At 39.4% G+C, this 26,358-nt stretch overlaps 1 protein-coding gene and 1 pseudogene across 2 annotated transcripts in view; both read right to left on the bottom strand.

Moving 5' to 3' along the window:
- Positions 1-26,358, bottom strand: part of JADE1 (jade family PHD finger 1) — a 237,739-nt gene that overhangs the window by 80,602 nt on the left and 130,779 nt on the right. The window lies entirely within an intron of this gene.
- On the bottom strand, positions 25,389-25,501 carry LOC117038600 (uncharacterized; annotated as a pseudogene).

Here is a 26,358-nt window from a genome sequence, read left to right as displayed (position 1 = left end):
TTCTCCCTTTGGGAGACTGCTGTGAAAGGCAAAGGAGCCTCCCGCGTCCAGCAGGGCACGCCTGGCCCTCCCCCCTGCCCCCGTCCAGGCCTGTGTGCAAGATGAGAACCCGCACCGGCCTACCGATGCTGAGACTTGTTCTGAAGCATCTGAAGAGGAAGCGAATGCTCAGGGCTCAGGGGAAGCTTTAGGTTTCTTTCTACTTACAGAACTTGAATTGTCAGAGCTATCTCTTTACCATTAATCACCAGGTCTAGTGTGAAGCCAGCCAACTTCAGAGAGTTAGTTAAAAGAGGTGACTAATGACTCAACTCTCCCCTTATCTCACTCTCTCTTCAGGTTTGATCTCACCAGACACTCAGGCTGCGCTTACCTACTCTCGCAAGCGCTCTCCCAGCGGACTGCGGTATCCAGGTAGTTCTATGTTTAAAGAGGCCTGTCTTGGAGCCCCATCCAGCTGACTAATGGAAAACTTCAATGCCCAGCCTGGGCCCTGGGTCGGGCCAAGGGTGGAATGGTGAGAGTACTAGGTCTCTAGAAATGTCCCACTTGATTGTGACGGTGTAGGCATGACCTCGAATCCCTGGGAGGTCTCGATCATTTTCACGTAACAATTTGACCTTTATTATAGAGAGAAACTTTTTTGAAGTTAGTTCTCTAAAAGTCTGTTTTTGGTCTGCACTCACTGGCTCCTGCAAGAACTCATTGTAGAGATGAGCTTTCATGATTGCCCTGACTGTTCCAGCTTCAGTGGTCACAACATCCAAGACTGTGTTTTAATTTACTTCTTTGTAGCTATTTTATTATGGGTCTTGCTGAGTCTTAGATTATATTAATACTGAGCAATTATTAGTAGCTTTGAATCCACAGAGTCACTGCCTACCCCCTGTTTATAACCAAGTACTGCTAGCTGTTCAAATCACACCCATCTCTAAAGAATGATGTGCATTGTTACCCACAGACACAGGGCTCTCTGCTCCCCTCCACTGTGGCTGCAGCTTCCAGGAGGCCCTTCCTACTACCTGGTCAGATATATCTTAAGTAACAAAGTCAAAGGGAAAAAAAAGAAAGACTGGAAATATGCCCACTGTAACTATTTAAGGCTGTATCTCAAAGTATACCTGTGTTGTGGTGCATTTTGTAAAGTAGTGCTTATCATCCACTGAGCTTTCAAAACAACTCTTTCCTACTAAGCCTGCATTGAGAAGTGGGGTTAATTTGCCAGAGTACATTTTTTGTGTGTGTGATAATTACAGGACTCGCAGATTAGAATGAGTGAAATGGCAAGGTTCTGTAGTTAATAAAAATACACACAAAAATTGTAACATTCAATTGCTTCAAGGTTCCTCAGGAGGAAAACATTCACCATCCCTGATAGGCCAGTTTAGAGCTAGCACATTAATACATACTGAGGGAAAGATACCTTTCAAGTGACATATGGTCCAACATTCCCCATAATAAAAGACACAGTTCTGCTATTCAGAGATTTGAAACTAATAGATGAACTAATAAAATGTAAATTTCATGGATCAAAAGATATTTAATAAAATGAGGGAGGGGGGTGATAATTATTTTGCCAGCCCGGCTGCACAGCTTTTTATTTTATTAGAACCATATGTGAAATATTGTTATACTGCACTGAACTCTAAGAGCACATTACCCTTTATTTTATGAATATTTAAGTACCTACTGGGTGCCACACACCATGCTAGGAGCAGAAGATGAAAGAAAGCCCCAGTAGGTGATCCTGTCTGAACACTTGTGTTCAGAGATTCTATAACTAGACTCACCTAGTTACTTCCAATTGGTTAAAACTCTCATTCTAAGTGCGTGTGGTTGAACTTGGTGGATTGTAAAAGAATGAGTCCACCACCGTTCTAACATTTAGAAGCTACTGGCCATCAGTGCACACACACAGGCCATTTCTCAGCTGCCTTAGGAGTCTTCAAGTTCCAATTAGTTACATAGTAGTTATATTATCTACTCAATGGTACTTCATCAGCCTTCAACTTTGGCAAACAAACCCAATGTGGGAGAAAAAACCACTTTCTGTGTCTCTGAGCAAAGATCTCTTCAGTGTTTAACAAAAAACAGAAGCAAGTAAAAACTAACAAAATACTTCCCCAGCTAGACAAGAGGAAAGTGTTTTTGTTATACATAGAGGAGGACGGGGGCACACATCTGACCCATTTGTACAGGTAGTGCACTGAACCACTGATTTCGTGGCCCTTTTATAAGATCTGGCTTTGACTTACAGAAAACTTGAGAAATAGTACAGAGTTCCCATACTGCATCCCCGCCTCAGGGCCCTGCAGTTTCCCATATTATTTACATCTTATATTAGTAGAGTTCCAATCAGTGATACATTATTAATATGTAAAACCCATATTTATTTAGATATCTCTAGTTTTTATTTAATTTCCTTTGCTGGGTCTAGGATATCACATTATATTTTAGTTGTCATGTCTCCTTGGGTTCCTCTTGGCTGTAACAGTTTTCCAGACGGTCTTTGTTTTTGATGACCTTAACAGTTTTGAGGCATGCCAACCAGTTTCGAGGCATGCCAGGAAGGTGTCACGTAGGATCCCCCTCTATTGGAATTCGTCTGATGTTTTTCTCATGATTAGACGGGGGTTGTGGGTGTTGGTAAGAAGATCATGGGAATGGCACCATTTTAATCACAAAGTATCAAGGGGACATACTATCAACATATCAACTGCTGATATGCTGCTCTTGACCTTCTGGCTGAGGTCATGTCTGTCAGCTGTCTCCACTGTGAAATTACTGTCTCCGCCCCCCTTTCCATGCTGTTCTCTTTGGAAGGAAGTCACTATGAGCAGCCTGCACTTAAGGAGAGGGGAGTCATGCTCCCCTTATTATGAGCAGAGTATCTGTAGGAATTACTACAAATTCTGCACAAGAACACAAGACATTCGTCTCTTCTCCCACATTGATTAATTTATTCAGTCATTTATTTATATTAGCATGGACTCAAGGATATTTATGTTATTTACATTTATACCCAATACTATTTTGTTATTTAGTTGCTTAAATTGTTCCCACGTTGGCTACTGGGAGTTCTTCAGTTGGCTCATGTGGTCTTTTGACATACTAACGGGGTGCCAACGAAGTCAGAAGTCAAAGTCAGGAAAATATATTTATTAAACTCATAACTATTCTTGGTGCTGTGCTAAATTCTGTACCAAAAAAAAAAAGACATTAGTATGTATATTATATAATTTGGGGAGTTACATATAAACAGACAACATTGCGTGGATAAACATGTGCAAGATTTAGCACAATAAAAACTAAACTAATCAGTGAATGGATTGCAATGTTCCCAATATACAAAAGTGCAGAATAAATGCATATTAGGGAGAGAAATGGGAGAGTGGGAAAATCGAGGAGACTGAGCCAGGGTGGACAAAGCATGAAAGGATATCAAGATTTATTGTTGCCTCAAAAATGTAAGCTAAAAAGTCAATAAAATAGACTGCCATGTGTGTGAAAAAGGAAAAAAAAGGAGTGTATCTATATATATATTTTCTTGTATATACATAAAATATCTTTGGAAGGATACACAAAATCTAATTATATTGGTTGTTTGTAAAAATGGGAACTGGTTGGATGGAGTGGGAACAGAGAGGGAAAAAAATTTCTTATTCTATATACTTTTACATTTTTTTTTAATTTGAATTATGCTATGTTTTTAAAAATTAAAGAAATTAAACTTGAAAACTTGATGGGTCAAAAAGAAATTTTTCAGAATACTTATGATATGGAATAGGAAAAAGTGTGCATGCATACATACTTGTACAATACGTTAAAAGAATTTTGTGCCACAGTGCCACTAACTCAACCATAATTAGTAAGAAAAAAAGAGGCTGGCCCAGTGGCTCAGGCGGTTAGATCTCCGTGCTCCTAACTCCGAAGGCTGCCAGTTCGATTCCCACATGGGCCAGCGGGCTCTCAACCACAAGGTTGCCAGGTTCAATTCCTCAAGTTCCCCCCCGCACCCCCCCGCCCCCCACAAGGGATGGTGGGCAGCGCCCGCTGCAACTAAAAGATTGAACATAGCACCTTGAGCTGAGCTCCCAAATGGCTCAGTTGGTTGGAGCACGTCCTCTCAACCACAAGGTTGCCAGTTCGACTCCCACAAGAGATGGTGGGCTGCGCCCCCTACAACTAGCAACGGCAACTGGACCTGGAGCTGAGCTGCGCCCTCCACAACTAAGACTGAAAGGACAACAACTTGAAGCTGAACTAAGATTGAAGGGACAGCAACTTGACTTGGAAAAAAAAAAAAAAAAGTCCTGGAAGTACACACTGTTCCCCAATAAAGTCTTGTTCTCCTTCCCCAATAAAATCTTAAAAAAAAAAAAAAAGAAAGAAATGACCATGGCAGAAGTTCTAACTCTGTAATCCAGGCCTGGAAGCCACGCATAATACCCACTGATGTGAATAAAGCAGAACCAGGAACCAATTACTGAAGAAGTGTGTCCAAGCCACTCAACTTCCTAGAGACTATCCAAACTGTAGAGTCTAAAATATATTTAACCACGAGGTACAATTTCAATTTACTCTCCCACACACCTGCCATTAGGTATGTTGTCAAAGCAACTTGGTCAGCTTTTTCCTCCTCCCAGTCTATGGACATCTGTTTCCAGCGTTTCAGGATGGAGTATGGACCTGTGCAGTGTAAGACTGCTAATCACTCTGTTATCCCAGCAAACTCATTACCAACCATGGCAAGGTTACAGGCGACCCACTGTAAACAACAGAGAAGAGCTTTTCTATAGCCTCATTGGGGCTCAACACCCTTTTCTGACTCAAAGTCACAATCTTACATTTCGCAGATAATTCCTTCTCTGAGCAATAGGTAATTCTTAACTTGGTTTATATATATCTGAGTTTTATCCTTGCTACTACCAGCATTGTTAAATTTATATCATCTTCACAATTCACCTGTAATACATTTGTCAGTAGCACATCCATACCACAGCTATATATTGCTTTATTAAAATTTCCCTAAATTAAAATTTGTGTATAGATTTTTAAAATCACTTATTTTCATCCAGTTCGTATATTCTGATTTCTTATAATTTAACCTTAACATCTTCTTGATCTTTCTTTTTTTTTTTTAATCTTAAATTCCATTCTATGTTACGGTTCTACTTAGAATTTTTTTACATAAAATGTTTTCTCTGTAAACTATCATTTAACAATTTTCTTAGGTTCCTTACTCCTACCACTGAAAATTTTGTGACTTAGTTTTAATGATTCTTCATTATAACTTTATTTGAGTCATGGACATGAACAAAGATTTGGAAGGTGATCAGGTCCACACAAAATTTTTAAGTTGCCCATATCCTGAAACTCATCTCTCTACTGAAATATTGGAGAACTAATCTTCATTTAAAGTGTATTAATGGAAGCAATTGCAAATTTTATATATATACGTACATACATATATGAAGTACAGTTAATAACGTGGACAATGTAGCCAGACTGCTTGGATTGAAATCCCAGGACTACCACTTACCAGCTGTGTAACCAGGGGTAAGGGATTTAACCTTCCCATGCCCCTGTGTCTCAAATGCAGAGTAGGGCTAGTAATGGTACCCACCCCATAAATTTGTTAAGAAGATTATGAGTGAATATATCTAAAGGACTTAGAACAGTGTTAATGCAGTAAATTTAGTTATTTCTACCCAAATAAATAATTTGTGGGCCTACTATCTGGGACTTCTTTTCTTTGTTTTTTTACTTTCTTTTTTCTAAAAATCTGTCTTTCATCTAGTTTCCCCTTTTTGGAACAGTTCTAGATTCCCATCACCATCAGCGCCTGCGCTGGGGTACTTCAATTTCCCACAGAAAAAGTCAGCTATGACTTTATCAACACCCTATCTGGCTTTTGGTAGGTAACACAGGTCATTTATTTTTTCCTCATTCTAGTTCTTTCTCTGAATTCTTCCTTCTCATCTTCAACCAGATGCCACTTAAGGTGATAATAGAATTGAGAAGCAAGTTAGGAAGGAAAAGGCAAACTGACTTTTAGGGCCCTAAGAGATTTTACGAGCAAAATGAAGACCCAGACATTATACCTAGTAAATGCTCCAGGAGGATAAAAACGGACAACCACCTCAGTGAGGCACAGTTACTACAGAAGCTTTTCCACATCAGCACACATTCTGACCTTATTCTCAGAACTTTTTTTCCTTTCATGGGCGTTATATGCACTAGAGGGGACAAGAGCAAGAACAGAAGAAGCCATTCGACTTTCAGAGAGAATAAGGTACAGAAATTCAGAGGAAAAAGAAGAGGAGGTGTTCTTTTTCCCCCTTCTTTTTTTTCAAGAGCAAGTTTTGACAAAGAGGTAATGGGAGCAGGAATGAGGATGGTAAATGCAATAAGAAAGCGGCATATCCAGGGAGAAATGTGGGAATAAATGCAGTGCTTAGTAGATGGCAATGAACACAGTTCTACTTTGAAAAAAGAAATCAAAGGGGGAAAAAAAATCAGAGAACATATGGGGAAATAACTAGAAGCAGCTGAAAGGATGAACCTGGAAAGAAGAAAAGAGCTTAAATGCACAACACTGTTTTAGAGAGTGAAGAAAGGTTTTCTTCCTCTTCAAGATTCCCATAAGCTCTGAAAATACAATCACTATGATACAGCCATCTATATGGTATTCATTACTTCAACCCCATTTCCCCTCTTTTTTTGACATTTATTTTCACTCAAATAGGCTGCAAATCTCTCTTACTAGAAACTTGCCAAATCCTATCTCAAAGTCTTTAAAAGACTTGAGGCTCTTGGAATAGAGTCTGAGAGGCTCACTGTTTGGTCACACGGCTTTAGGCTGTCCCTAAAGAGCCACACCAGCAGCAGGCAAGTTCAAATTTAGCTCACCAGGTTGGAGGGAAGGGCTCAGGTTACTTCCTCATGTGACCCACTTGGCTTTCCTTTCTTCTGTGGCAGCAAACTGAATCTCTAGCCCCAGCCAGCTGTCACAAATCTGCCAGTGGTCAAAGGATGCCCCAGCTCTTAATATAGCTTGAGGATCCATGCACACCTTCTCCCAGAGAGGCTCGGTGACTTGCCACAGGGAGGGCCAGGATCACAGCCCTGTGTCCTAGCTCTAAATGCACTTCACAAGGAGGCTGGATTTGCAGAGTCTAATAATAGTTACATTATGCTCAGTGAAGAGCTTTCATTTACCAGGAGACTACTATTTGGGCAAGTTCTTTTTTTCTTCTTTCCTGCCTTCTATTAGATTGATATTGATAATGTTTTCTGTTGTTGTTGTTGTTGTTTCTCCCAGGGCCTATCTGCCCTCCTCTCCCCCTACACTGGTTTCATTTCTTTTAGTGGTTTCCATTAATGAAAAAAAAAAAATAGACAAGATTTCTCAAACACGTATAAAGAGAAAGAACGATATAAGCATCCCAACATATCAATCGCCTAACTTCATCAGGTATAAATAAATAGCCAGTTTTGTTCCACCTCTGAATATTTTGAAGAAATAGTAGAGAGTATATCATTTCATATATTTTACCTATGTATGTCTAAAACATAGGGCTCTTTTTCAAAAAACAAAATTATAATACTATCATCACATCTAAAAAAATTAACAATAATTTCTTAATATTATCAACTCTACAAATCAGTGTTCCCACTTTCCCAATTGTCTTTACTCATCTTACATATGTTATTTCCTTTTTCTTTGTTTTTTTTTTTTTTGTTGTTGTTTTTTTTTTAACAGTTGATTCATTTGGTTCAGCACCCAAATAAAGTCTACACATTGCAACTGTTTGGTAAGTATTTTAAGTTCTCTCTCTCTCTCTCTCTCTCTCTCTCTCTCTCTCTCTCTCTCCCCCCCCTTTTTTCTCCCCCTCCCTCCTTCCCTTCCATTGCTATCTTTGTTTTCTCTTGTAATTATTTTTTAATCGAAGAAACGTGGTTTTTTAACTGAGTTTCCCACAGTCTAGATTTTGCTAATTCCATCCTCACTGTGTTTTTCAAGAAAACATGTTCCACTGTCTCTTACATTTCCTGTGAACATGTACTTAGATCTAAAGGATTGATCAGATTCAAGACTTTGTTTGTTGTTGGCAAGATGGCTTCATAGGTGATGCTGCAGAACTGGTCAGTGTCTTTCACTCACAAAGAGGCATGTCTAATATACAGGTGGATTATTGTGATATTAGCAGAACTTTTTCTGCTTAAATGACTGTGATGTTTGTAATCTCATTTGAGAATGAGGCACTTCCATACAGCTTTCTTAATAATCAGTCTGTCTTGGAGCCTAAAAGTGATGGTGAGGCTAAATGGAATAACATATTTATAGTACAATTTTAAGGGCTATATCTAGAGAGTTCTTGAGTCTCCAAATCTCCACCATCAGTAATTAAGATATGACCAAATTTTGTCCACTAGCTAAGTGACTCTCACCAACCAACTTTCAAGCTTGGCTGATTCTTTCCTGCAAGTACTTGAAAGGCATTACCTCATATAATTCTCACAAACCCCCTGCGAAATAGGAACTCTTATTGCAAACTTTAACACACCAGCACCTTTCAGGTCACCTGCAAATAGCAAAGCTATAAATGTTAAATCAAAGTGTGCCCGGGGTTTGCTCTATTGACTGTAATATAATGTGAGCATCGACCTTTATCATCATCAAGGTTTGCTGGACCCTTACCTAGGCTTTATGGAGGGCTACGAAACTAGTACAAAATAGAACCTGTCATTATGGAGGTCTTAGTCCTTCAAATTGTTAGTTAAGTGAATGACACATGCATGCTCATTGTCCCTGGACATTCTCTCTGGTTTTGGTGTGTAGAAGTTTCCCCAAAGGAAGAAAAATAGCAAATCCCACTCAGAGGCAAGAGAGAGGGAGAAGCAGGAGAAAGAAGCAAATAAAAAGAGAGATGCTTCCTTGACATAATAAGCCTTACCCATAAACTACAGTATATATACCTTAGGCCAGAGGGAAATATCGTCTTTTTATTCTTTCTGGTTGTGTGTTTTATTACTATACCATAAGATTGTAGCAACGGAGAAAGAAACAACAAGAAAAGCACTGAAAGAAAACAACAAAAGCAAAAATATTCAGACAGGCTGCTTATCTCCCTCATGGTGATGTTTTCTTTGGTCAGGCCGCTAATGTTATGGTTGGGAGGGAGTGTGATTGGAGGTTGGGGACAGCGAGTGTATCCAGGAATAGTTCTCAGAAGTCCTCGACCAAGTTCAATAGCATCTCGCTAAATCTCAAGCCTGGTGATTTCTACACACTCTTATACACAAACACAGACACACTCTTTTGCCCCAGTTCTTTAGCAAAGAGAGGGCAGCTTAGAGCTGAAGAGAAAGCTCATATTACAAAGACTTCATTACTTTTACAAAATATGCACCCAAGGACATTTACTAGTGCACTGAGAGCTATTACCATAAATAATTAAAACTAAACTATTCTTCTCTAAATAAATGTATGAAGTATACTGGGTGATTCAGAGCACTAAGATTTCCCAGCCTACTGCTTTGTGCACACATAACGAGAATACACCCAGGCCATGGAAAGCGTATTCCTGGTTCTTCCACAGCGACTTTAAAAAGCAGATTTGGATGGGGCACAAGAACTTAGAATGCTGAACTCCTCCTTTCTATTTATGTTGTTGTTGTTTTTTCCTACAGTAATTATTTATAAAAAAACGAAAATGTTTATAGACATCTTCGCGTGAGGGACCCTCACAGCAATATTTTATAAATTCTTTGATGTGCAATTCAAAACGCCTGAGTGTCAAGCAACGTGACAGTTCTCAAGCATCTGTGCCAGTCATGGAAGACTCTTTAATTTGTGCTGAGGAGTTTCCTTCTGGAGTTTTCCCTAATCATCGAAGAAAACACAAAGCCATCACAGTGTGACCAAAAGGCTTCCTATGCCCTTCAACCCAAAGGAGACACTCGTATCTTGCTCAAAGGCCTGAATTAGATACCCAATCATTGCTTGGCCAGCTTCTGCGTTGGTCCTGAAGGAATCTGAGGTTGCCTAGAGGGTGAAGAGCTATTTTAGGTTTGGTTTCTATAGTCAGAATTCTCTGTCGTTGGTCAGTCAATTTCCAGGCTTATCCTGATTTGAGTCTTCTCACTTTTAGGAATCCCAGAAACCTTGATGTCCGCTAGAATTAATCTGACCCAATTTAATGCTCCAAACTAAACTTTAATTCAAAAGCAGCTTACAGAGAACCTAACCTAGGTTTTTATTCCTGGGGCCTCTTAAAGCAAAATCAAACCTTTCCTTCCTCTCTCCCTCTTTAAACTCAGCAGAAATCTGCTGAAGAACATAGGCTCTGTGTTTTGCAGCTGGTGACCTGAAGACTGGTGAGCACCCAAATCAAAAAGATTCATGTCAAATGTTAGGAAAACTCATGTCAAATAAACATCGTTATCGTGATAGGTTGCAGTAACAACTAAATGTAAGTGAAGATACCTGAGAAGATTGATATGTAACTTCATGTTTAACATCCTGAAGCCCATTATCAGTGATCAGAGGTAGCAAAACAAAGTACACACTTCATGTTGTCCCAACTTTTACACCCGTCCTCTATCCGTTTCTTTGGGAAGACTGCAGGTACCATGGTCTGCTGACATGCCCTTATCTCTCTGACTGTGACCCCGTCACCCACCACCAGCCTGAGCAGGTGCAGTATTCCAGGATATTAAAACACAGGTGTTAAGTCCACCCTCTGGTCTTCATCTTATTTATTCTTCCTCTTCCCCTACACAATTCTGGAGAAATATATCACCTGAAGAGGTATTTGGGCCTATTAAAGAGTCAAATCAGTTCAATTAAAAAGTCTCATTTGACAGGTTTGTATTACACCTTATATAAGATGTTCTATCACCGATTCCATCATGAGTTATAAATAATAAAAGACGAATCCTCAAAAGGTGACCAACCAGTGGAGGCAAAACCATGAGGGCACATAATAGAAGCCAAAGAGTAGGAGAGGGAGACTTTAGAGGCATTGTAAGGCCTTCCCAGTCCAAACCGTCTTCCCGTGTGGGTTCCTACCACAGGCTGTTCCCGCAATGGTATTTGAAAATGTCACATTCCCTTGCCCTTGGGCTAAAGAGAGCTAGAAAGCAAGAAGTACCCACGGCATCACTCCCCGCCCCACCGTAGAAAATCCACCATGACTTTCTGTTTTGCTAAGATCGGATGTGCGCTGATGGCACTTGTCAATGCACAGCAGAGAGCCGCTGTCAACTGTTGTGCTAGCTCTCGAGAAGCAACTATTTGCTGTTTTGCGGTTAAGACTTTGATGTCTTAAAAACTAAAAGAAATGTCAGACATAGTGTCACTCTCAGGCATAAAAACTCTAAAGCTCAAATGTTTATATGCGCAGACTGTAAGACCTGCTAAAACGGGAAAATATTCGGTAGAGAAGAAAGAAAGGAAAGGTCGGGGCGTGAATTGGGGGCAAGGAGCAGTAAAATCTTCTGAAGAAGGGAAGGTCAGACTGCAGTATGAATAATCACTCCGTACGCGGGCTGTCGGGTGCAGATGAAGTTTTCATAAAGCAGGAATTTTTCAGAATGAAAACACTACACTTTCAATCCATTTGTTACTCTGTTTTACTTAATCAGAGACTAAGATGTGATGTACTTTTATAAATATTTAAAATGCAGACAGAAAAAGAGAGATCGGAGAATAATTTTATTTTCCATAATTATTTACCCATTTCCATCTCTCCTGTGAAGTTCGTCCCGTAAAGAAAGAAATGAGAAAGTGAAGAAGACGGTTAAAGGGCAAGTTCAGAAGGCAAGAAAGCGTGACTGAAAGACAAAGGGCATACTGAAAGCCTGGTGAAAATAAAGTAAGGAATCTTAGTGTAATAATTACAGCAGCAGGGCATTGGTGGGGTCGGACCTTCAAGTGTTTGAGGTTGGAAATCTGCAACTTAGGGGATGGCTTCTGCATTCTGGGTAGGGGCAGGGAACTGTAATCTGTCCTCAGGCCGAGTCCTCGGTTCTGTTCAGGAAGTACCACTTTGTACAGTTACACAGTCGGAAGGAAGGCCAGTGGGACCCCACCTGGGTCAGTCCATTCAGGCTGCTGTAACAAAATGCCACAGACCGACTGGGTGGCGTATAAACAACAGAAGTGTATCTCTCACAGTTCTGGAGGCTGAGATCAGGGTGCCAGGGTGGCCATGCTCTGGCTCACAGCTGGTGCCTGGGTGCTGTGTCCTCACAGGGGGCAGGGCTGAGGCGTCTCTCTGAAGCCTTTTCCATGAGGGCCTGATCCCACTTATGAGGGCTCCGCTCTCATGACTGAAGCACCTCCAAAGGCCCCACCTACTAATACCATCAGCTTTGGGGGTTAGGATTTCAACATGCCAATTTGGGGGGAACAAATATTCGGAACATAGCATCCACCCTCAAAGGAAGGCCTGAACCAGCAAGTTACACCAATGCAAACTCCGATGTGAACATTCTGTTTAGTCATTAGTTCATTATCAGCGGGAGCCTTGCATCTCCAGAGATGGAAAACATTTCCCTCCATAATCTGCATTTCAACTGCCCCACGCCTAACAATTATGTCTTTCTTGGGATTTATGTGGCTGGCCTTCTCCAGGCATCTGTCCACAAGGGGATCAGGAAACCAGACTGTGGCAAGAAGTGCTTTCGGGTGAAACGTTTCTCCAGTTTATGCCTGAGGAAGCAGAATCCCAACGCACTGGATGAGCACGTGTCCATGCTACCTGGGCTATATACTGGACTGACAACAACATCTGTGGGCCTGGTGCAAAAGGGAAATGCAGAGCCCCTTGTTCAAAAAGCAAGAAAAATGCCATCAGATGTACTAAACTAGCTTTTTCTTTTCTTCCACTGTGTCTCTCTCCACCTCTTACGATGCTTTTATTTGCCATTTACTGTCACGCTCTCTGGCACCTGGGATTCTCACAGGCAAGTGCATATCCTCCCAGGTACTAATAGAGACTCTCTCCTTGGCCTAACTTTCGACAGACTCCTGTGACCCTGTTCTCAACGAGGCGTCAGCCACGGCCCCACCCCTCACCTTGGTGTCTGATCCCCCTGACCCAACTTCAGCAAGAATCTTGTTAAGTCAGTTTAACAAGAGCCCCCTACCCCTTGCTGTCTCCTGTTAGTAATTTTCCACCCACAGGCCCCCCCCTCTGCTCCTTGGCTGTAAACCTCTACTTGCCCTTGCTGTACTCAGAGCTGAGCCCAGGCTCTCTCCCCTATTGCTCTAGTACTGACACCCATCGCAGTCCTGAAAAAAGCCTCCCTTTCTGCTTTAACAAATGCCAGAGGGACTTTTTTTTAACAGTGATGGTGCTGCAACTCTGAGAGCAGCAGATTCATCATCGGACCCCTGAGCCTCTCTCCTGGGACCCCCGATGCACACGTTGGAAACCTCTGTCTTCACTCCTTACTGATCGGGGATGCACAGGTGAGCCTGACTCCCGATCCAGTGCTTTGGATGACAGTCCACTGAAGCACAGTAAGGACATATTTTGATTCTGAGGTTTCCGAATAGACTCTCTGAGGCTGGGCTATAAGTCTCAGGATTTTTGGTTTGAAAGGTACGTCCTGGGTAGGAAGTTCTTCCTGGTTCTTTGTTTCAAATGGAGACTCACTCCCTGAGTCGGGCTGGAAATTTCTTCCTGGCCCTTTGTTTCCAGTGGCGATTTATTCCCTGATTCCTGGGCCTTAAATTGATTTCCTGGCTCCTTGTGAAGCCTCTTTGTTCTCTCTGTTTGATCCTGCTTTCCCCATGGGAACTTCTCAGTCAACTAAAAGCCCTTTCTCGAACTCTTGCTGACTATGTACTCCACCATTACGTCACTAACTCAGTACACTTCCTTTCTTGTTGGCCTGATTTTGCAAAGGAGAATTTGGAACTTAGGATCTCTCCAAGCTGGCTCATCGAAAGACTTCTCCCTTTCTATCACCTCTGCTCCTTCTACCGCCTTTAATCTTTCCTTCATCCCTTGAATCTTCTGATACGTCTACCTTCAGTCTCCTGGCTCCTCCATTCCTCTGCCCATCCCTGTTAGGCCTGTCCACTCCAGACCCTGCAATCCCTACAGGAACTAGAGCTTTAAGCCCCTTGCCCCCACTGGGGACTCTCAAGGGACTCACGGAACCTTGGAAGCAACTACCTGAGGCTGAAAAGGAACAAAAGGAACAAAAGGCTAATTGTAAAAAGGCTGATTATAAACAGATGGAGTATTTCATTCACTAGATGAGCTTTGAAAACATTCAGATGATTGACTGATGTCCCCTCAGTCTCTCACCTATAATTTATTCCATAGCCTCCATAAGATTATGTACCATGGCAAAAGAAAAATCTCAAAGTTTGCTCCACAAATATTGGCAAAATCCTTTAGCTTCTATCAAGTAGGTAACCCCAACTTGTCCCATTTGCCAGAAACACAATTCAGCTAAAAATATAAAGTGGTGCAAAGATGAGCCTCGATTATTTTATATAAACAAATGAGTTTTATATTACTGTTTATCATACTCATGACTAAAGTTTTAGAATGGAAGCTACGTAGTCTCTACTTGTGTTTGTCTATATGTTTGTGTATGTGTATGTGTGTGTATAGGTCACGTATATGTATGTGTGATATTTTTCTACCTCCACATGGTATTACCAAATTAATTCACAAAATCCCAGAAAGGAGCTCTATTCAAACTGGCTTGAGATCATTAAGCCCTTATATAAATAAAATATTCCTAAAACACTTAGAAATATAGAAACTAACACAACTATTTTTCAAGTTCATGTGACCTGAATAAATCTTTGATAAATAAGACAAGTTTGGTATTGTTTGATTAATCAAAATCAGAGTTTCAGAGTTAAGTATAATGCGAGCATACGTTTTTATTTTGCTTGGCTTTCCTAGTCAAACAAGGTAATATTATAACTATTAGGTGTTTAAGATTATAAAAATTATAAGTTCACCCTAAGACCAAATGGACAAGTAGATTCAGTAAAAGTGAATTTGCTGTATCCATTATCCAATACTTCATGGATATCTAACACAGCAGTAAAACCAAAACCCGTGTATTTAACCTTTATAGGCTTTGCTTTTGTGATACTTGCCTAACATGCATATGCTGCAAAAATAGTTAACAGGGAAATAATGTGAGATGGTGGCTAGCTTTGTTTAGTGATTTAATATGTCTGTCTGAAATAGTTTCCAAAGTCTTTTTGGTAACTTCTAATCTTAGAGTTATGCTAAGTAAGAGATATTTGTTAAATAGCTAGGTAATTTCTGAGTAAGACAAACAACTGAAACATTCATTATACAGCATAAGTGTAAGTTTATATACTTTTGGCTTCTTATTTACATATGGTACAGACAAGTTAAATGCAGTAAACACTTTCTTTTTGCCAAATTGAAAAGCTATACCATGAGGAAAAGTATACCTATAAAAATCATGAGACAGAGTAATGGTTAATTTTATGTGTCAACTTGACTGGGCTAAAGGATATCCAGACAGCTGGTAAAACCTTATTTCCTGCTGTGTCTGTGAGGCTGTCTCTGGAAGAGATGAGCATTTGAATCAGTGGACTGTGTTCAGCATCATCCAATTCAGCGAGGACCTGAACAGAACAAAAAGGCAGAGGGAAAGCAAATCCTCCTTTACTTTGGCTGAGATCTCCATCTTCTCCTACCCTGGGCTGTCAGACCCTGGTTCTTGTGCTTTTGGACTCAGACTGGGACTTACAGCATTGGCCCCTGATTTTCAGCCTTCAGACTTGGAATGAATTACACTACTGCCTTTCCTGTTCTCCAGCTTGTAGACAGCAGATTATAGGACTTCTCGGCCTCCATAACTGTGTGAGCCAACACCTATAATAAATCTTCTCTTATATATATATTCATATATATCCTACTGGTTCTGTTTCTCTGGACTGCCATGACTAACACATATGGTATATTCATAAAATTTGCTTGTCTGCTACAGAATGGTGGTATTGACAGACAATTCACAATTCTCTACTTCCTAATTTTCTCTGTAAAAAAAGAAAAACGATTACTAATGGCTAAAAGTTATAATGAGTACACGTAAATAAAACTAAATAATAAGGGCAAAGAGAAACAACTTTGCATGAAAGGAGTGCAAAAAATATAGGATATGTTTTTGTTACGGAAAAAAGAGTAATTTTGTCCTAAGTTAACTGACTGGTTGCTCCAGAATGGGAAAGAGGAAATGTTTAGGACAAAAACTGAGTAGATATAAAAGGTTGTAGAGGTGCGCAGAAAAGGAATTTTGAAAAAGGAATCTTACTTCACGTGGTCAAAGCTGGCTCAGATTGGATGGGTTTATTTATAAGGTATAAAAAACTTGAAACTTTATATCAAAATTACACTGATGCAAAGCGAGAATTCATTTTTCTCCCTGTTAAAAATGATAAAGTGTTCTCGGATTATTTAGTTTGCTCTTAATAAGAGATTGTAAAAGGATTTTCTTTACATTTTTTATAGTATGCCTAGGACACCAAGATTTTGTGTCTTATCAGAATAATTTTCGATTTGTGTTTTATGTTAACCTTTATCATGTCCTGGATTATTTAAGAGGACCAAGTCTCCTGACTTTTTAAAAGAGCTACGTTTTTGGGGGGTTTTTACAGTTATTTTACCTCCTATAGTTACTTTTTAAATTATTTTATTATCACTTTGGTTAAATAGGTAGCTGTGTCATTTCACAGTGACCTAAGATCTTCCTTGATCAAGTGTTTTAACCTTTTGACATTTTTGACAATTTCACCTTCCCAAAATCAAATTTTAAGTGAAATCTTGATCTCAAATGGACTTTGAGATTTCTCAGAGGGCCCCTGGAAAACCTCAAAGAATTTGTTCTTTCACCTGGTAAAAAGAGAGTTGTTAAAACATAATTAGGTTTATTTGCATGTTGAATGGCCTAAAAATAATTGTCAAGAAGAGCGCTTAACCTTCCCTGCGTTATATTTGTATGGGTAAATGTCATTGATTTAAATATTTCAGAAATTGTATGAAGTTCATAGAAATGTGTCTGGTATAATGCTGTCAGTCGTAATTCCAGTTATTAGTTTTAAATGTATGCCACAGAAATAACCAAATTGCCCCTTCGAATGAGCTCGCATCAGATGGTTAACCATGGCCGTGTTAAGTCTTTTGTCATCTGCAGATGGTTATTGTTTTACTCTGATTCTTTCTTGGAAGTGTTTGCGATCAACTATAGCCCAGAGTGCTTCATCTTCAACAAGAAGAGGGACCCACGGAACCATGGAAAAGAACAGGGCAGGCACTCTGGGATCCAGGCTTTTGGTGGCACTGCTTAGATAACTTTGAGATGCACCACTGAACTGAGTAGGATTTCCAGAACTCTAGTGGAGAAGCTGACAGGTTCATAAAACTGCTAACCCAAGATCAAGCCAAGAGCAAGACTTAATTACATGGGACTGAATTATCTGATCAAGGAACTTCGCTACTTTTCAAATGTTCTATTTTCTGGATATAATATATCCCTTTCCCTTTTCTCTTAAGCAAGCAAAACCCACAACAATTTAGTGAGTATACGTTTATAAATAGAAATTGGACATTTATTTTTCTTTTCTTTCTGTCTGATTCCTCCAGAATTGAGAAATTCTTATTGATTACATTTAGGTCCATGGCAAAAGTATTATTTGGATGAATTCAATAAGAATATGTTCTCCTTGTAACAGAACATAATTGGAAAAATTAATTACATATCACGTTTTGACTGGAATACTGTATTTGAAAATGATAACACATAGAATCACATATGACCAAACAGTTTTAAGGCACTAAGGCTGACTTTATGCAGCCAATGTTTACAAAGCCCTCTTGGGACAATAAGCCTGGTACCTGATGTACAGGGTCCCTGGTCTTATAGGTGAGTAAGGAAAGTCACTTCCTGGCAGGCCCAGGAACCCCTAGGATATTTTGGGGACCTCGGAGAAGAAAGGAAATCACCCCAATCTATACGTATTGCAGGTAAAGTTTGGTAGTGAGTTCTTGGCTTGGCTTCCTAGTTTCAAAAGGTTTTTCAAAGTCTAATTTGAGATTCCTTACTAAAGTTTCAGCAACACAGATTTAAAAAGGCCTACATGGTCAATTATATTGTTGTTGAACTTATATAAATAATCAGGTCAATCTAATGAAACCAGGTTTATTTTGTAAATAAGAATCAAAAAGGAAGGTGACTATAGAGAGAAATTTCATGTTTCATAAACTACAGGATATGTTAGTGTTTCATACGTTATAGAAAAAGTAGAGCACACATCTGAGTTATCCGATTCTGGTTCTATTTATTGTCTTTGAGGTTTCATTATTTATCTATAATTTGGACTGGATCCTTCTTTCTTACATTTTAATCAGCCCTCATCAAATTTTCAGTTCTAGTTTCCTCCAATTATCTGTCTACAACTCTCCAAATTGTTTCCCGTTTTTCTCCCCACCTCCTGCCTTAGAGTCATTACGAACTAAAACCTGAGTGCTCAGACCTTCACTGGGGCTCCGAGTGGTCTTCTATCTAAAGAAGCCCTACAAGTTGGAGAAGCTGGACCCCGGCGACCTCTGTGCCTGGAGCTGCGGCCGGGCGGGGCCGGTCAGGAAGTTCACAGGAGAGCCTGCATCTTCCATGCTCTGCTTCAGGAAATACCCACGACTGCGACAGTGATGTCTGTGCTGTCATCAGAGACATTCAACCTGGAAACCCATCAGATTGTCCTCATTCCACTATCTAAGGAGGTTTCAAGCCCAATATCTAAAAAACTTCTCAACAGGCTGCCCTACTAGCAAGTTTTAACAGATGGTTCCGCTAGTCTTTAATGAACAAAAGGCAACCAATGAGACATGGGCTTGTATTGTCTACAGGAAGAAAGAATGTCTCTTCTTTCCTTGAACAGGAGGAAGGACCAAGAAAGACTCCCACCTGACCAGACTTCAGGCAGGCTCCTCTGAGCTCTCCTCTTGACTCGCCCTCAACATTGGTCTTTGAGGGGCTCGCCATAGCCCAGTTGTAGCAGGAATCCTGCTAAGTCAGTTCTGAGAGAATCCCCCACTCTTGGTATCTGATCAAATTCCTTATCCCCAGCCTTGATACCTGATCACCCTGACCTGCCTTCAGCAAGAATGCTGTTAAGTCAGTTTAACAAGAATCCCTCCACCTTTGATGCCCCCTCTTAGTCATGTTTCATTCCCTGACACCCTCCCCCACACTCCGCTCCCTGACTATAAATCTCCACTTGTCGTTGCTGTACTCAAGTCCAGCCTGCTTTCTGTCCCACACCACCAGTCTTCACACCTACTGCAACAGCTGTGAGTAAAGTGTTTTTCTTACTGTTTGAATAAGTATCAGAATAATTTCCTCCTTGACAGGACCCTAGGTCCCCATCCTGAGATGCAGCATGTGGCCTGCCAGGGTTCCCTTCTGCCACCCATGGGGCCATAATCTGTGCCCATCTAGGGGCAGACAAGTCCAGGCATCTGTGCCAAGAAGCTCCAGGTACCTGGATCAGTGGGAAGGCAGAAGAGAGTTCTTGTCATCTCTGAGTCAGACCTCAGCAACAGGTCTCGACCTCTGGTCACCTATGCCCAGCAGAAGGGACATTTCACCAGGGTAACTGGCAGCACAAGCGAAAGGAAGAAGCTTGAACAGAAGTAAAAAAAGAAAAAAAAAATCAAACTGAGCGATTTGTTCTGGAGCACATGAGGAAATCCCCTGAGAATTTTCCAGAAATAGCAGAGGGAAGACTTAAAAGGACTACATTTCAGCAAAGGGATCAGTGATAATTTAGTCACAAAAAGGAAATGTAACTTCGTTTTGAAGTTACACACTGCTGAGGCCAAAATGTATGGGTTGCACATTCCAGAAATTATAAATAACTAGAATTATCATTCCTATTCTAAAACGCAAAGAAAAAAAACCTATGCCTATTCACTCCTTTAAAAAACAAAATAAAAATGATTTCTTGGATATGACACCAAAAGCACAGGCAACAAAAGAAAAAAATAGGCAAATTGGATTTTGACAAAATTGAAAACTTTTATACATCAAAGGAGTAAAAAGGCAACACACTGGATGGGAGATATTTGTAAGTCACACATCTGATAAGGGCTTAATACCCAGAATATATAAAGATCTATAAAGAGGTGGATGGGAGTTATTGTTTAACGGGTACAGAATTTCAGTATGTCACGATGAAAAAGTGCTGGAGATGGATGGTGGTGATGGTTCTGCAACAACGTGAATGCCCTCCATGACATTAAAAATAGTAAATTTCATGTATATTTTACTATGATTAAAAAAAAAACGCAGAAAAATGTAACTACCAAAAATCCTGAACTTATTAAACCAATAAATTAGGAGATGGTAATGGGACTGCAAAAGGATTTGTCAATTTTTCAATGATTTCCTTTAAGAAGCCGCTTTCCTAAAGCTTTCCTGTCTCTTCACAGATCATTAAACCCTTGTTAAAGCAGTCAAAAGTAGGCAAAAGAAAAAAGTGAAGAAAAAAAGAAAATATACTAGAGACCTTTGCAAAACTATGTCTGAGTCTTTAGAAGGCTATTGAGTATTCTGTTTATGTGGTTTCCAAATGTTTTGTTTTGAAAACTTATAGATATAATACAATGAACTTCCTTACATCTGTCACTTAGGTTATCACTTATTAACAATTTGCCACATTATCTTTCTCTCTCAATATATACAATTATTTTAATTTTATTATTACTTTTGGGAAACTATTAAAGCTTACAGAGTAAATTGCAGACCTCATGATTCTTTACCCCTAAGTATTTAGCATGTATTTCATAAAAACGACTTGTATTACATAGCAACGGTGCGATGCTCAAATTCCGGGAATTTAATATTGACTCGGTCCTGTACAAGCATCTACAAATTTCTCCAGTTGTCCCCTTAACAGCATTTATAGAAAAATAATGATCTTTTCTATACAGAATCTGATCCCGGATCTGCATTTGTTTGTCTTGTCCTTTATTCTCTTTTAAATCTGGAACACTTCTTCAGCCTCTCGTGACATGAACAATTTTGGAGTTTAGACCAATTATAGTATGTCCCGCCATTAGGGCTGTTCTAATTCTTCTTTTTGATTAGTTTCAGGCTACGTGTTTTGTGCAGGAACACTACACAGGTAATGCTGTGTCTCAAGTGCATCACATTAGGAGGTAGATGACACCAGTTTGTCTTTTCTTCCCTGTTCTCTCTTGGTTAAGATACTGCCCCAGCTCTCTCCCCTACAAGGTTACTATTTTTCCCTTTGTTATTGTAATATGTGAGGAAGTACCTCAAGACTAAGTAAATATCCCATCAAAGTTGATCCGGATGATTTTAGCATCCTTTGATGCTTCTGGCCTTACTCAGTTGTTTCTATGATGGTTGCAAAATGGTAATTTTCTAACTCTATCGTTTCTTTTACTGAATGTTGTTTTAAAATGGAATGTTTTTGTAGCAACTAAACTCATTATTTTATATGGCAAACATATCGAAAATAAATTTGCATTATGACTGTTAACGTGAAAAAAGTACATTACATTTTTGACCTACACAAGATATAAAAAAGGAAATTAAAGACATATGGAAAAATCAACAAGTAATTCCGTTTTCTTTCCAAAAAGTAGAAAATTGTTTTGGATGAAAATAGTCATCTAAGAATATGCTAGTGTTTAATATAAAGAGGTCTATCTCCAAGATAAGGATTTAGAGAATAGAGAAAACTTTTTAAAGTAGTCTGATTATAAATGACCAAGCTAAGAATAAACAACAATTAGTGGTTAGTATAAAGATACCAGATTGGTTCTGGGTATTTCTTTAAAGCTTATTTTAAGCATTATTTTAACACGACGTGTAGTAATTGCAACTGTACTTAGCTGTTTTGAAAGGACACTTTATTATATTCTTTTTACTTAAAAAAATTTGAGTGCGCTAATATTTTTTTCTCAGTTTCTTATACTTTAAGTCTAACCAGGCTGTGACCCACAGAACTAAGGGATCATTACTTATATAACAGCACAATACAGTAATTGCACATTATAAACTAGAAAAGAAACATCTTCAGATGCTGCACTTGCAAAAACATATAAAGTAAGAAAAATCTGAACCTTGACAGCACAGAAGAGACACCGGGGAGCATTTAGCACGTGCAGGCCCAGGCCCACCAGCTCAGCTCCGGCAAGTTGGAAAAGCTCCCTAACGTCCAGCCAGAGTTGAGGAACACCACCCAAGTCTGTCTGCAACTGAGGAAGCAGTTTGATCCCAGGCTGGTAAAGCTCCATTGCTTGTTCATCCCAGGCTAGTAGCTTTCATTCTTTCCAAAGCAACCTTGGGATCTGGCTAGAGAGAGCCTCTTTCCACAGCTGTAAGCACCTGTCCTACCTCCTACAGTTCCTCTTTTGGGGTAGGACATACAACAACTATTTCCATTTCTCCTGACCCCTCTCCTACAAGAGTCCTTTTCATATTAAGAGTTTTCGATACAACAAATGAAATAATAAAATATACATTGCAGATACTGTAAATATTGTGAGGGTTTTAGTTAATTCTTAAAATATGTGTTTATTGAAACACAAACAAAATTCACCTTGCTATTTTCCATTCCCAGCTGCTGTTCTTTGATATTATAGAATAATTCTTGGTATTTTCATTATATTATTTTCATTCACCAGGGCTTAAGGTCACTATGATTGAATCATAAGAATTCAATAAAGATTCCTCATGAGAATCCCAACTCTCCATCTGATACCCTTCTTAGAGGTCTCAGTGATTTTACTAAGGCGACTATATTAATAGATCCATTTCTATGTATAGACGTGTGTATACACACACACAAACATAGTAGGAACATACAGTGTAACATTCACTTGCTATTAAGACTCAAGCTACTTATACTTCCGAGGAACTGGTTTATGCAATCTCAAATTTCCCTGTTTGGCACACACAAAAAAAATAACCCTATAGTTTCTTGCCACTGTATATTGAAAATCATAACAGGTATAAAGATAAAATACATGTAAAATTAAAATCTAAGCCAATGAAACCCAAATTTTTTTGATTTATTAAACTCATTTTGTAACAGGCCCAGCAGTCAAATTAGAAGCATTGGATGAGAGTGGAAACAGGGAAATAGAAGTATTAACAGTCATGATAACTTCTGCTGATTAGTAGTTACAAGAATTTGTTGAAATGCTTCTAAATCCTAATATGAATATTTTAACACCATAAAATACATTTTTGAGGTAAGCTCACGTCATAACTCTTATACAAATATAAAGCATATTCCTGAATATCTCACTTCAGCAAACTTACGTTCATTTAAGTAAAAATGCTCGGAAAGTCTAGTTCTTTCAAGTCCAAAACAAACACAGGTAGAATTTTAATCAGGGCCTTATTTAATCAGACATCTTCCTCTGTGAGCAGATTGTGGGCAGATTCTGCTGCTCTGGTCACAGTAAGTAACCCTGGACAACGCTTGTTTTCTATGATCTCCATCCAGGAAAGATGGGTTTTTACCAGCACAAGTCCTTGATTGGACGCCATTAATATTGCATGTGGGAAAGAGAAAAAATGACGAGCTGATTTAGCACTCTGTAAATTTTTATTCAGCGTGCAAGTTGCCATTTTTCTTTAACTTGCTCACTTTCCCTCCACCTTAGAAACGTAAACAACCACAGTAAGAAAACTACACCAAAACTCCTGATGTTGCATCACTTCTTTTACAATGAGACTATGACTTCTAGGTCCACATTCATCGGCTCACGAGACCATGACAATAAACCAACAGAAAAAGGCCACCGTGCTAGTTAGCATGGTATTTAACTTATACAATTAAATATTAGAAATTCAGAAGCTGAACCTGGTGGAGAAGACTTGTTAAGATTCAGGAGAAGGGACGGCTCGCCCCCAGCCCACCCAGTGTAAAGCTACATGGTTCTGAGGAGACCCCTGTCCCAGCCTTCAGTTTTGTTCGATACTATAAAAGTAACTGCTGAATGGTAAAGAACATTCTCAGCCGAACCAACACGGACGTGGCCTTTAACTGTGGGTTTTATGAAACCCTGACTGGGAAGCGTAGCCTGTACTTCTTCCAAGAGTGCTGCGGGGTTCTAATTTCAAAAGTTTATGACCGATGTGAGAAACAAGACAGCCCTTCTCCTTCCAGAGGCATTCTGTGATGGGAAGGGCCCAGGATGAGGCCTGAGAAGATTTAGGCTCTCTTGTCGGCTCTGCTGATAGGTGGCTGGGTGAGCACTGGCCGGAGAAAGAACAGGCACACCTCAGAGATACTGCGGGTCCGGTTCCAGACCTCAGTAAAGCGTGTATCGCAATAAAGCGAGTCATGATCTTTTTGCTGGTGGAGCGTCTTGCCTTCAGTGTGTAAGAAATGCAACATCTGTAAAGCACAATAAAGCGAAGCACGATAAAACCAGGTATGCCGGTACCATATAAAACAGGAGTTTAAAACAAAAAAGAAGAAAATTATGCAGCGTCCGAGAGCATACTAAACTAAGCAAATTAAAGCTTGAAATGGCTGCCTTGCTATAAAAAATCATTGAACCTGAACCTAATCAACCTCTAGGTTTCACTACCACTCATAGGGGATAGAGGAACAAGTTAAATAACCACAAGGAAACAGTCAGCCAAATCGACAATGGGGGACATCCTACAGAAAAACGTGAGCCAGTTTCTACAACAGATTGATGCATTAAAAAAAAAAAAAAAAAGTGAGGGAAATGGGGAGGAGGGAGGCTCTCATAAAATAAAAGATACTTAAGAACCATAACACACAAATGCATTGTGTGGACCATTTTTGCATCTTAATTCAAACAAACCAACTGGAAAATACATCTTTGAGAGCACTGGGAAAACCTAAAGATGGCCGGGCATTGGATGTTAAGAAATTATTCATAATTCTGCTGGCTATGATAATGATGTGGTGGTTACATTTTTTAAAAAAGTCTTGTTAGAGATGTTTATTAAAGTATTTATAAGCAAAATGACATGACATCTGAGACTGTATTTAAAACTTTTCAGCAAAAAGGACGTAAACAAGGAAGGAAAGAAAGAAGGAGGGAAGGAAGGAAGGGAGGAAGGGAAGAAGAGAAGAAAGAAAGAAAAGTATGTGGGGAAGGGACAGATGAAACAAGATTGATAAAATATTAATTTTTGTTGAAACTGGGTAATTAATAATACATGGTGGTGCATTATGCTTTTCTCTCTACTTTTGTGTGTGTTTGTAAATTTCCATAACTAAACATATATATATTTGTTGATTGTTAAATAATTTATTTATTTATTTATTTATTTTTGCTTTTTAAACTGAAAATATGGAATGCTTCACTAATTTGAACTTGCATGTCATCCTTGCGCAGGCGCCATGCTAATCTTTTCTGTATTGTTCCAATTTTAGTCTATGTGCTGCCAAAGTGAGCACCTAAACATATTTTTTAATGGATGGTTTGGTGCATTTGAGAGGATGCACTACTGATGTCAGTCCACCTGCTCGATTTATAGGATGAGAATTTTTCATCCTATTTTAAAGTAAATAATGTAATAGCACTTATAGGACACATGTGGCCATGGTTTAGGTTAGGCTCATTTCAACATTGTTTTTCTGTCATAATTCATTATTGTGGAAGCAGTATTTGTTTCTTGCTTATCCGCTGTTTCTGCAATACATTTTCTAGCTCTTAAATTCTCTGCTTTATGAAATACCACTTATAAATTAAATACTGCGTGAGTCTACAACCTGAGAACACTTTGATGTAATAGAAGGGGTTCTCATAACCCCAGAATGCCCATGAAAGAACATTTCATTCTGAGAACACACTCCTGGACTTAGCTGAAAAGGCACTGAGGAAATTCTAAGCTTTACTAGTTAAGGTGAGTAAAACTTGTCAACTCAAGATCCCAGCCCTGGGCAAATATGATTTATGGTGTTCTCCCCAATACCAACGAGAATTAACCTGTTCAATGACAAATCTGGGGTTCTTCTAGGGCCTCTGCCCACATAAACAAAAGCTACTAAATAGTAATTGGCAGGGTTTGTGACTTTCTTGGGCCCCAACCAGATATCTCTCAGAACCTAAAATCCTGACAAAAGCCTCTTAATAGGATTTCAATATGAAGAAAGCAGACATCAAATAACTATTTAATTTGGGATCTGAACTTGATTAAAAAATATTATCCAAGTTTTTATACACTAACTTGCTCTTAGGGTAACTTTTCAGCAGAATTCTAAACATTCTAGAGTAGCTGTTAAATTATGAGTGGACCAAACTGTGGTTAATT

The sequence above is a fragment of the Rhinolophus ferrumequinum genome, chromosome 18 (genome assembly GCF_004115265.2).
Source record: "Rhinolophus ferrumequinum isolate MPI-CBG mRhiFer1 chromosome 18, mRhiFer1_v1.p, whole genome shotgun sequence".
Lineage (NCBI taxonomy): Eukaryota > Metazoa > Chordata > Mammalia > Chiroptera > Rhinolophidae > Rhinolophus > Rhinolophus ferrumequinum.
This window is presented reverse-complemented; position numbering and strand designations above follow the sequence as displayed.